At 53.6% G+C, this 12,226-nt stretch overlaps 2 non-coding genes across 2 annotated transcripts; both read right to left on the minus strand.

Annotated features, from left to right (window-relative positions):
• Positions 1–317: 317 nt before the first annotated feature.
• Positions 318–390, minus strand: TRNAF-GAA. The gene has a single exon. It is a non-coding gene; the product is annotated as a tRNA-Phe (tRNA).
• Positions 391–7,526: 7,136 nt separating this feature from the next.
• On the minus strand, positions 7,527–7,608 carry TRNAS-UGA. Its single transcript has one exon. It is a non-coding gene; the product is annotated as a tRNA-Ser (tRNA).
• Positions 7,609–12,226: the final 4,618 nt, after the last annotated feature.

Genomic DNA, 12,226 nt, shown 5'->3' on the forward strand with positions numbered 1-12,226 from the left:
ACTTTCACAGATGCCCCTTCCCCAGTACTGCCCTCGCTCAGCTGTGCAGAGGAGCTTTCGTCCCCAGTTCCTGCCCCCTCTGGCACCATCTCCGAGGGCCACCCTGCCTCACTCTCTTCCTGCCAGATTGGGTTGACCAATAAGTCATATTGGAAAGCCAGCTCCCGTCCCTCATTGTTAAAAGTCAGGTGGGCCAACTAGGGGCAGAAGCCCAGGTTCTGTTATCTGGCTTGGGAGCACAGACTCATGTCAGCTAAAGGCACTGCTACTCCTCCCAGAAAACAAGCCACCCCTGCACAAAGCAGGAGGAAAGGGCCTGCCAAAGCCCAGGATTGAACCAGGGACCTTCAGATGTTCAATCTAACGCTCTCCCAACTGAGCTACTTTGGTAGCTGCATGACATTTTTTTGGCCTGCTACTTCTCTGTCCGGGATGTTTTTGTCAGCCCTGGCACACAAAAAGGACGTCATTGTGAGTGGCCCATGAAGACAAGACTCACTTTTGCCTGCCTTGCTCAGCTTGACTTGCTTCCTCACCCTATTCCTGCCTTAGTACATGGGTTGACCTGGTGGTGGAAGGGGACTGGGGGCCAGTGGCGCAGGGAGGAAGTTGAGCTGGACCCTGAGCTAGACTAGACCCTGGCGGCAAGAGTCTGGCCACCACTTGCCGCCCCACTCTGTTGTCCTGGTGTCCCCCACTGGATGTCATTTAGGGAGGGAAGTGGGGCTTCTGCCTCCCCTCCCCGATTTTCACACCGCAGAGGAGTGCGAACAGGAAAACGAACGGCTGTTCCGCACTCCCACCGGAGGAACCCAACGCCCTTAGCTGTGGTGAGTAAGAAGTGTCTGTTGGCTGACAAGGCCTTTCCCCGAGGAGCTGGAACAGCAGCTGCTGCCTCCCCCCCGGCTCCAGGCTTTGGGAAATGCTCATTGCCTGGCTGCATGGACGGATGCTGCTCCGTGCTCTGGAGAGCGTCTGTATTGCTCTGTCAACCCCCTGCCTTCAATGGGCCAGTCTGACAAGGTCCCAAGTGCCCCCTCCAGCTTGGCAGCTGAGAGTCTGTGCAGACATCAACCTCCCGCCAGCCCCCACAGCCAGCAGCAGCGCCAGCCCCCCCAGCACCACAGGGGCACTTCCTGTGGGGAAATTGCTCCTTGGCATCCAGCTGCTAGAATGAGAGCCAGGAGAGAGCAGTGTCTGGCTCACCTTGGTAGAGAGAAGAGACCTGATGAGTGCTGATCTCCTGCAGTCTCCCCCGCAATGCTGGTCAGTTTTATTGTCACCGTAATAGTTAGTGCTTCCCTTCAGGGCCGTCCCTAGAAAGGTGCAGAGCTGAGGACAAATCCCACCTTTTCTGCCCCAGGCCCCCACACCAGCCCCTGCTCCGCCTCTTTCCAACTTCCGCCCCCTCCCACAAGCAACTCTGGGAGCCGGCAGGGTGGGCTGGGGTTGCTGATACCGCTTCCTGCCAGTGAGTGTGGGTCTGACCCCCACTGTTGGTGCCAGGCCCCCTGCTAGCCCCCCAGGACAGCCTGGCCCCCCGCACCTTAACCCCCCACCCCAGGGCCGGCCTAGCATCTCCACACGTCACGCACACAGCGCCGTCCCTAGGGTATGGCAATTCGGGGTGCCTGCCACGGGGTCCCCCAAAGCACAGGGCCTGGGGCGGCTGCCCTGACTCGCTGTACCCTATGGACGGCTCTGCTTCCCTTGTACGTGTCAGTGGCTCCTGATGGAAATCAGAGGAAGTTATTGTACATAGCTCTGCTTCTCATTGAGAAAATAAAAATGTTCCTTGAGACTTTTTTTTTAAAAAAAACACAATTCCTGGAGGGCTCTTAATCTAACCAGGTTGTTGCAGCCTTAGAACAGGTCTCTTTACTAACTTCCTTAATATTTGAGTGTGCCCTTGAAAATGACAGTCTTTAGAGGGCAAATTGCTTAATAACATAGAAGATTGTGACAAAGTTCCTCCTCTATCTTGGTGGGTCCTGCGCTTATTGGCGGATTTTCTTGCCTCAGAGATTCACCATGTGGGTTGGGGAACAGCCCAGAGATCTTCCCCTCTGGAAGAACCCACAGTCCCAGTCAATTGAGAGATTTGGGGGGAACCTGGGCCCGCCCTCTACTCCGGGCTCCAGACCAGGGCCCTGTGGACTGCAGCTGTCTATAGTGCCTCCCGTAACAGCTACATGACAGCTACAACTCCCTGGGCTACTTCCCCATGGCCTCCTCCAAACACCTTCCTTATTCTCGCCACAGGACCTTCCTCCTGGTGTCTGATAACACTTGTGCTCCTCAGTCCTCCAGCAGCCCATCCTCTCACTCTCAGCTCCTTGCACCTCTTGCTCCCAGCTCCTCACACTCACACCACAAACTGAAGTGAGCTCCTTTTAAAACCCAGGTGCCCTGATTAGCCTGCCTTAATTGATTCTAGCAGCTTCTTCTTAATTGGCTCCAGGTGTCCTAATTAGCCTGCCTGCCTTAACTGGTTCTAGCAGGTTCCTGATTACTCTAGTGCAGCCCCTTCTCTGGTCACTCAGGGAACAGAAAACTACTCATCCAGTGACCAATGTATTTGCCCTCTACCAGACTCCTGTACCCCACTGGTCTGTGTCTGTCACAAGATGTAGAGTGTCATATTGTATTTTCATTAAGGCACAGTAAAGAACCATCCAGTTGGGTCACTGTAGATACACACTCATTATGAGGGGCACCTAAAACCGAGATCACTGTTCATTCACTCTCCTCCATCAATTTCTCTCCCATCCTGTCAACCTGATTAATATACTGCACGAATGCAGGTCTCTCATCTTCTCTCACAAAGGCTTCAGATTATTCCTAGTTAGGTGATGTTTGGTTTTCAGATGGCAGCGCCTGAACATAGAAAATAAGTGACTACAGTAAGGTAAAGTCCTGGGGTACATGCAGGAATGTCAAGTTCTAGGGGAACAGGGGCTCAGAAAGCCAATGGGAGGGGGAAGGAGAGAGAGAGAGAGTGTGAGCACCAGAGACAGGGAAGGAGACAAAGTGCGGAGACGGGAAGCAGCTGGAGAGAAGCTATGAGTGTAGAGGGCAGACTGACAGCTGAGCATCAGAGGTACCCCGCAGCATAATGTGAGCTGGTCTCATGGTTGAACAGTCCAGACTCTGAACCTTGTAATCTGAGTTCAAATCTCAGCAGGATCTCCTGGGTCTGTGTTGGCTTGTGAGAAAGCCCTACAGCTCAACATGCTAAGCTTACCTTGTGCAAGAGCGAGTCTTTTCCCTCCTCCTGGGTGACTCATGTCCACTGGAGCCAGGCCTTTGGTCAGAAAGGCTGCAATGGGTTGGGGCCCAGAACTTGACACCCTGCATGGAGATGCCTGCAATCCTACAGTTTGACCTGATGGTTGGGATTCTCGCTGCTTCACCTGATGCCCACAAGTTTGGCCCTTGTGCTTGCTGCCACATGTTTCCTCTGGCCCACATGGCACTTGAAGAAAGGAGTGTCAGGATAGGCAGGAGTGAAGAAGAGTCCCAGGCTGGAGCCCAGCACACCTTTCCTCCTCTGGGCACCTAGAGCAGAGGCGGCTGGTGCTGACAGCTCCAAGGGAAAGCTTAAAAGCCACAGAGCAACCGAGGGCAGGAGGACCATGCCTGCACGTGGCCAGCAGACAGCCACAAAGACACCTGGCCAGCCTGCTCCCTGCCATGCCAAATACCCACTGAAAGCTACCCACAGACCAACATGCGGGACGGCTGCTGATGGTCTGTGGCAAACATCAGAAGATGGTAGGAAAGCAGGGCCAGCCCCCCTGGTGGGGCCTCTGACCGTTCCCACTCAAGGTGCTCACTTTTGCAGTGGGGCAGGAGATTTTACCTCAAGAGGCTTTTCCCCAGCTCTTGAGAAGTGGTGAAAAAACCAGGCTCAGAAGACGCTATGTAGCAAGTCCCCTCCAGCACAGGGACAGGCGCACACTTGGAAGAGGGAAACTGCTCTACACGCTAGCCTGGGCAGCCGCCCATTTTCTTTGGCAAGTCAGGAATGGCAAAGGCTAGACTGGAAGCACCTGGGGCTCATGCCCCAGCCTTTGTGACACCCAACCCCCAACTCCTTCCTGGGTGTCATAACTAAAAACTGAAGGGTAACAACCCTCCTGTGTACAATACTATAAAATCCCTCCTGGCCAGAGGCACCAAAATCCTTTTACCTATAAAGGGTTAAGAAGCTCAGGTAACCTGGCTGACACCTGACCCAAAGAACCAATAAGGGGACAAGATACTTTCAAATCTTGGGGGGGGGAGGCTTTTGTTTGTGTGCTCTTTGTTTTTGGGTGTGTTTGCTCTTAGGACTAAGAGGGACCGGACATCAATCCATGTTCTTCAAATCTTTCTGCACAAGTCTCTCATATTTCAAACTTGTAAGTAACAGCCAGGCAAGGTGTATTAGGGTACGTCTACACTTACATCCGGGTCCGGATGTAAGCAATCGATGTTCTGAGTTCGATTTATCGCGTCTGGTTAAGACGCGATAAATCGATCCCGGATCGATCCCGGAAGTGCCCCGGATCGATCCCGGAAGTGCTCGCCGTCGACGCTGGTACTCCAGCTCGGCGAGCGGAGTATGCAGCATCGATGGGGGAGCCTTCCTGCCGCGTCTGGACCGCGGTAAGTTCGGACTAAGGTACTTCGAATTCAGCTACGTTATTAACGTAGCTGAATTTGCGTACCTTAGTCCGAAGTGGGGGGGTTAGTGTAGACCAGGCCTTAGTTTTATCTTTGTTTTCTCAACTTGTAAATGTTCCTTTTGCTAGAGGGTTTACCTCTGGTTGCTGTAACTTTGAACCTAAGGCTAGAGGGGTTTCCTCTGGGCTCTTTGAATCTGATTACCCTGTAAAGTTATTTTCCATCCTGATTTTACAGATATAATTTTTACCTTTCTTTTAATAAAATTCTTCTTTTAAGAACCTAATTGATTTTTCATTGTTTTAAGATCCAAGGGTTTGGATCTGTGTTCACCAGGACCAATTGGTGAGGGGATATTCTCAAGCCTACCCAGGAAAAGGGGTATAGGGCCTTGGGGGAAATTATTCTCAAGCCCACCCAGGAAAGGGGGGTTAGGGACTTGGGAGATATTTGGGGAAAGTCAGAGTTCCAAGTGGCTCTCCATAAATTATTGGTTAAAATGCTTGGTGGTGGCAGCGTATTTTTATCCTAAGTTGGTAAAAATAAGCTTAGGGGGTCTTTCATGCGGGTCCCCACATCTGTACCCTAAAGTTCAGAGTGGGGAGGGAACCTTGACACCGGGGCGCTAGCTGAAGCCAGAGCATTGGCCCGAGTGGCCAAGAAGAGGTTCCAGCCCTTAAGGGAGCAGGACTTTCAGCACAAAGGTAAAACTGCACAAGCACAACCACAAAGGGACTCGAACCCTCAATCGCCTGATCCAAAGTCATTAGGCCACACGATAAAACCCTCTCCAAGCACTTCTTTGGAAAAGGCAGACACTATGTTTCTCGGGTCATCTACTGAGGGGGGCAGAGACTCTCTGGGCACAAGAAGAAGAGTTCCCAGTGAGATGTGAGACTTAATTCTCTGGAACCAGGTGCAGGACTTTGGCAGGGAGGCCTAGGCATGGGGGCAGGGGTGGCGAGTTGTATGGGCCCATGGTGCCCAGGCTCCAGCAATATTCAGGGCTGGGGGCCCTGCTCCACCAGTGTTTGGAGCTGAGTCTCTCCCCCGGCCCTGCCTGGAGCAGCCCCCGGCCCCCCCCTGCTACCCCCCCCCCGTGCCTCTTCCAGCCCCCGAAGCGTCCCTTCCTGAATGAAAGCGGCCGCAGGCTGAGGCAGCTGGATGCTGCTGCTGCACCTCAGGAGGGGGAGGAGGAGGAGGAGGAGGAGGGAGACACACACATGCTTGGCTGCCCTCCCCTCCCCTCCCCTTCCCCTCCCTCCCCCTGCACCCACCAGGAGGAGATGCCAAGGGGACTTCCGGCGGGAGACCTGATCATCTGGAGTGAACTTCACTCACCTGAGCAGCTGCCGGGGCTTCAGTGAGTGTTTGACCCTGTGATCTCCCCGCCCCCATCCCACATCCCCAGTGAGGCTATGGTCAGGGGCAGCCCTTCCCCGTATGCGCTGCACCCTCCCACCCCCTCCCAGAGCCTGCAACCACTCTTTCCCACACACCCCCTCCTGCCCCCAAACTTCCTCATACACCCCCACCCCCTGCCCCAGCCTGGAGCCTGCGCCCAGCACCCAAACTCCATCCCAGAGCCTGCACCCCAGACTCCATCCCAGAGCCCAACCTCTCAACCATCCCACACCCCAATCCCCTGCCCCAGCCCAGGGCCTGTACCTCAGAGCCTTAGACAGGTGGGGGGCAGAGGTGGGGGGGTGGGCTCTGGGCATTCTGGGCACCACGAAAATTTCTACAAACCTGCCACCCCTGCATGGGGGATTGGGGTGCAGCAGATGGACCGGCTGTCTAGGTGAGGAGATTTAGTCGCACTGAGGCACAGGATGGAGGAGAAGGAGGAATCCTGCTGATAGGCAGTGGCTGTGGAGAAAAAGAGGAGGGGTTCCTGAGACATTTTGTCCCTCTTTTTTGCCTGCTTGCTCTTGTGGTGAAAGGGGAAAATGCTCTCAGCAAGCCCAGCTACCTCAATCGATAGAGCATCAGGCTCTTAATCTGAGGGTCCAGGGTTAGAGCCCCTGTCTGGACACCTGTCTTTTAAGTTGCCTTGTGTGCCAGAAGCCAGGAGCCAAATGATTCCTGCTGGTGTCCAGAGCCATGTATGGGACAGGGAGGCTGAGACTTGTGGCACCTGCTGTGCGGCAGGGATCCTGGTAGCTCAGACTCAGGGCTGGAACCAGCCCCTGATTTAGGGGGTGGCTGCAGGGTTTCCAACACTCAGATTTCTCAGATAATCTCTCTCCCCCAAATCCTGAGGCTTGTGGCTGCAGTGAGGGTTTCTGTACTCAGAGGTGCCGACTTTCAGAGTTCCCAACAAGTGCTGGATCCCTGCTCCACCTCAGGCCCTGTACCCACCCCATCTGTGCCCCCATCCCTGTCCTGTCCTGCCCATTCCTCTCCCTCCCCCACTTCTTCCTGTCCCTGCTCCTCCTGCACAGCACTGAACAGCTGATCACTGGCAGGCGGGAGGCGCTGAAGGGGAAGAGGAGGAGCTTGTTGGCAAGGGCTACTAGCCGGGGGCAGGTGGTTGCTGAGCACCTATTTTTTTTTCTGTTGGTGCTGCAGCCCCATCGCTCCCATGGAGTCGCTGACTTAGCTCCTTTGACACACTAGAGAGAGGAGCAGCACCAGCCAGGGCTATGGCTGGTCTATGGGGTGGTAGGTGAGTGGCAGAGGCTTCAGGTGCTGGGAGTTTGCCTGACACCTCAGGGACACAGTGTGAGGTGGTGTCCCAGGCATCTCTATGAAAGGAGCAGAACAGGATTTACTTGGGGTGGGGAGAGAATTGAGAGTGTCTCAGGGGGTTGGAGAGAGGTATTGCCCAGGTTAGAGACTGGCTAAAACACCAGCCGCACTGTGAGCAGGATTTGAACCTGCGCAGGGGAACCCTAGTGGATTTCAACTCTAACGTCTTAACCACTCGGCCATCACAGCTGTGAGCATATTGCTCCCCCAATGCCAGGGAAACTGGTGAATAACCACAATGCCCAGCCTTGAAGTCATCTGAAATACAGAATTCACACAGCAAACCTGGCTCCCAAAGCACAGGGGGGATTTGGGGTTTGTTCTCTTTGCTTAGCCATGTGCAGTCGCACAGAGAGCGCTTTGAAAAGTCTCCCCTCCCACAGAATGGGAAATGACTCTGAACTTGAAGCTTGATGTGAATGAGGATGTCTGGACCACAGGGCCAGGGACTGACCTTTGCTAGAGAAACTAGTGACATATGGAACCAGGCTAAGGAAAATGTTTCCTGGAGTCAATAACTGGAATAGCAGCAGTATTGTGCAGCAAAATGTCTCCCAAGAGAAGTTAGCGCATTGGTGGTTTGGTAGCAGAATTCACAGATACAGCGGGGGAGGTCTAGCTTTGGTTTCTGGCCAACAGAGGGATGAGTTTTATTGTCTCCAAATTTCAGTAGAAAAATTCAGAACCAAACCGTGTGTGGTGGGGGTTTGTTTGGTTTTAATTTGGTTTGTTTTGTTTTTCTCATTTTAAATGTCCCTGATAATTTTTCTGGGAAAACTGTTTGGACAAAGCCAAGGAAGAGTTAGAACAATTACAAATCTCCATGGGAGTGAGGGGGTCTCTCAGTGCCGGGGGAGGGGTGGAGATTTTCATGGAGGGGAAGTTAGGAGATAAATGAAAGGCTTTCGCTGCAGCAGAGGGAGAGGTTTGGCAGTTTCATTTTTACCAAGTGAACCCTCCAGCCCCCCCATTGCTCCCCTGCTGCTGCTGCTCCACCTCAAACCCCCAGCTTGTGACCTACAGCTTCCTGTTGACAAAGCCCTTATCTATCAGAGACAAAATCCCCTAATCTACCCTTTCTCCCAGCTGAGCCCTCCCCCCACAGAGCCCAGGACAACCCCGACCTAGCCGGGGCTTAATCCTCAAGGCCGAGCACAAAACCTTCAGCCGGGCACATTTCGCTCCCTTCCCACGTCTGCCCAAGCGACAAGGGAGAAACGGTCGAGACATGCTGGCTGGAAGACGCCTCCATCCCACTTCCCTATAGGCTGTGCAAAGCTCTTCGCCTGCCTCATGCCTCGTCAGGGAAACTCGGCCATGCTGCCCAAGCCAAAGTCACGTCCGCAGCCTGGCCCGCCCCGGCTGACGGAGCGCAGAGCCACGCGAGTCAATGGCAGGTCGAGTCGGGGCCATGCAACCCACCCTTCTGGGGCTCCGGGCTGGGGAAGCTGGGGCCGCGCCGCCCACTCTGGGGCTGGGAGTTAGGCTGGAGGTGCGATGGGGCTGGGGCTGGGGCACTAGCCTAGGGCGGGAGCTGGCCGCTGCAGTGGGGACGGCTCTGGGCTCCAGCGGGGTTTGTGGAAGGGGCGGGGCCTCAGGCAGAAGGGGCGTGGCAGGGGGTTAGTCTCCCCCCCCGCTGGCGGTTCGCACCCCACCCATGATGTTGCAATGAAAGAGGCTGCCCCGTCTGCACTTGTAGCGAGGTTCCCCCACTATGTGGCTGCGCAGAGGCTGCAGGAGACAGGCAGGTGGCAGCAGGGGAAGTGGCGACACAGGAGCTCTCAGCAGCAGGGTGAAGGACAATGCCGTGGAGTGGCAGCGACGCAGAGTGAACAGGGCAAACTGAGAGCCAGTTGAGGGAGTGGCGGCAGCAGAAGCTGAGGTATCGCTTGATGCCTTCCCCTCCCTCCCCCACCCCTGGGGCTTTGCTGGCCAAGGGCAGGGGGTTGGTGGAAGGAGAGCGGAGGGGTCTGTTAAAGGAACATCGGATTGGCCTGTCACACCGCAAGGTGAGAAACTGAGGCGCAGGACACTGCCTAGCGTACTCTGGGGTGGGGGGTTTCCTTTTGATCGTAGATGTGAATGTGGTTGTGGTGGAAGCAGTAAATACTTTTCGGCGGCCTGGCTAGCTCAGCTGGCAGCACCTCTGGGTCTTAATCTGAAGGTTGAAGTTACAATTCCTTGCTTGTGTGCTTGGGGCTCCTCTTCAACAATACAACACACAATCTGCTTAACCCCCCACCCAGTAATCTGGGGAAACTAACCCTGGCCACTGGGTGCCTCTGAGAGGTGATACTTTCCCCACTCACACGCTCTGAGTGTAGAAAAGAAACTTTAATAAAAAGGAGGAAAATCACCTTGTATTAACTTGGGAAACACCACAATCAGAATTCATAATACAACACTATGAGCAAAACACCCACCCCACAGTGCACTGGGCAGTGGCCTTTTGCCTCAGGCTCTTAATCCAGACACCAAAAGCTCTTTGGATATGCCCCTCCCTTCACTGCACCTCAATCACAGCTGCTGTCCTGGGTCAATGAAAACCCAGAGTTCCAGCTGCGGAGTTCACCTCTCACCTCCTGGGGGGAAAGCCCTTTCTCCCTCCGCTGTCTGGCCACATTGCCAGTCACTTGCCGTTCCACCCTGTCACCGTGCTGCTGGTCACCCTGTCTCTTCTGGGATGTCTTGTGGTCCCACCAGGAGCAGTGCAGGCTCCCTAAAAGTAGCGGCCACCAGAGCCCGAACAGTAGCCCCATCCCTTCCACTCGCGGCCACCCCCGTGCACCACCCCTTCCCCCCAAGACCCCGCTCCTGCGCTGCCTCTTCCCCCCCAAGACCCCGCCTCCTGCTCACTGCTCTCCACCCCCTCCCCACCCTCACTCGCCCTTACGGTCATTACAAAGTGTTAAGGTAGAGCCCTCCCATTTTTAAAAGTCCTGGGGTGTTGTTCCCCCCTGTTCCAGTACCCCTGGGTCCCTGCACTTCACACAGCTCTCACTGATTTCAGCTGTTAGTGAGGGAGCCTCACTGCTAGCGCAGACTGGGCAGTTTCTTGCATGAGAGACACTGTCCCAAAGCAGGACTAATGCTTAGAGCTGGTTATCAGTGATTTCAGATCTGTTGGTCTGCAGCAAGACTCTACATTGAGTCTTAATCAGCTCTGTTATTACACAGAGAAGAACAAAAGGGTGAAATGGTGCCTGGAAGCCTTAAGAAGAATCCACCCCACCAAGTACCAACACTTGTCGCTACCCGCTCTCAACTCCACTGAGAATGTTTTGGGGTCACTCCTCGCCTTTATCAACCTAGGGGTCTCGGAGAAGAGTAACTAATAGGTGGTCCAGTGGCACAATTGGTTAATGCACAGTACTTATAGGGCAGTGCTGAGAGGAGCTGTTGTGAGTTCAAGCCTCACCTAAAGCACTGGTTTTCATTAACCAAATGGCTTCACCCCCTAACTTGACCCTGTGGAATGTAGAATTCCAGCCCAGAGGACACTGAGGTGGAGAGAAGTCAAAAATGCCCCTTCCAATTATTATTATTATTCCAATTCTGACCTTCTCTCCTCTCCAGAGAGCAGGTCAGAATCTACAATCCTTTCTCCCCCACCAGCCCCTGTGCCAGAATCCCTCCAGCAGAGTCTAGAGTCCTGCCCATCCTTTGATCCCTGAGCCTGTGGCAGGAAAGGAGCAAGGTAGCCATTGTTAGAGGGCTTTCCCTTCCCCTGCCCACTTCCCTGGTTCTTGTCACGCAAACAGCAAAAGACCAGAAGTCCGAAGCGCAGACAATGTGATGTTTACTGGGGTTAGTTTCCAAGCAAGCAGATTCCAAAGCCCTTCACACCAGTCGGACACCAGTCGGGCTAATCTCTATACACCGATAGAGTCTGTTCCCCAGATTTCCCTTCTCAGATCCAATGCCGCAGAGCGTTTATCCAGCGTCCCCCTTCACAGCTCTGACAGAGTCCGGCCTGTGTCCCCCTTCCCCAGAACCTTGCTTGTGTCCCTGTTCCCTATTCCTGGTCCCCCCACTTAGCAAGCATGATTCCAGTTTCCCCTTCCACTTCCTGTTTGACCCATTTATATAGTAATATTCTCAGCTATACCTTAGTCAATCATTTTCCTGAAATTTAACTAACCAATGCTTCCATATTGTAACATAATTCTCTAACCAATTATATCCCACTATCCTAATTAACTTACACCTAGCAAAATTTATTATACAGCAGACAGAAACAACTAGAGAACCAGACAGATTGACAATAGAAAAGTGGGGGCCACAAAGATAAAACCTACAGAAATGAGGATTTCACAACCACAACCATTGAGAAGGGATTTCTTGCCAGATCGGATGCTCTCTTAAGATCTGTTTCTTTATCTGGTGGTGATGGGCACTACCAGAACAGGATCGTCTTCCTAACAGCCCAATAGCACCTTATTTCAGTGTGACTGGTTTGGTATGTGAGGATGTGACCGTTCACTTCCCAGCTTATGGCTGCCCCTGCTGCTTAGCCAAAGGCCTTAGCCTAAGAACAAGGCCTCAGACTCTCCTAGTGAGAGACGGCCCAGACACAGGCAGACTGTGATTTTGATTCTTTGTTTTATACCCTGGTCACTAGCTAAGTGATAAAAATACACCTAAGATCTTCAAGTCTAGGCCTCAGAGTAGCAGCCGTGTTAGTCTATATGCATCCGAAGAAGTGGGTTGTAGCCCACGAAAGCTTATGCTCTAATAAATTTGTTAGTCTCTAAGGTGCCACAAGTACTCCTGTTCTTTTTAAGTCTAGGCCTGTACAGGCAGCCTG

The sequence above is a fragment of the Terrapene carolina genome, unplaced genomic scaffold (genome assembly GCF_002925995.2).
Source record: "Terrapene carolina triunguis isolate 2854851 unplaced genomic scaffold, T_m_triunguis-2.0 Scaffold786, whole genome shotgun sequence".
In the NCBI taxonomy this organism is placed as follows: Eukaryota; Metazoa; Chordata; order Testudines; family Emydidae; genus Terrapene; species Terrapene triunguis.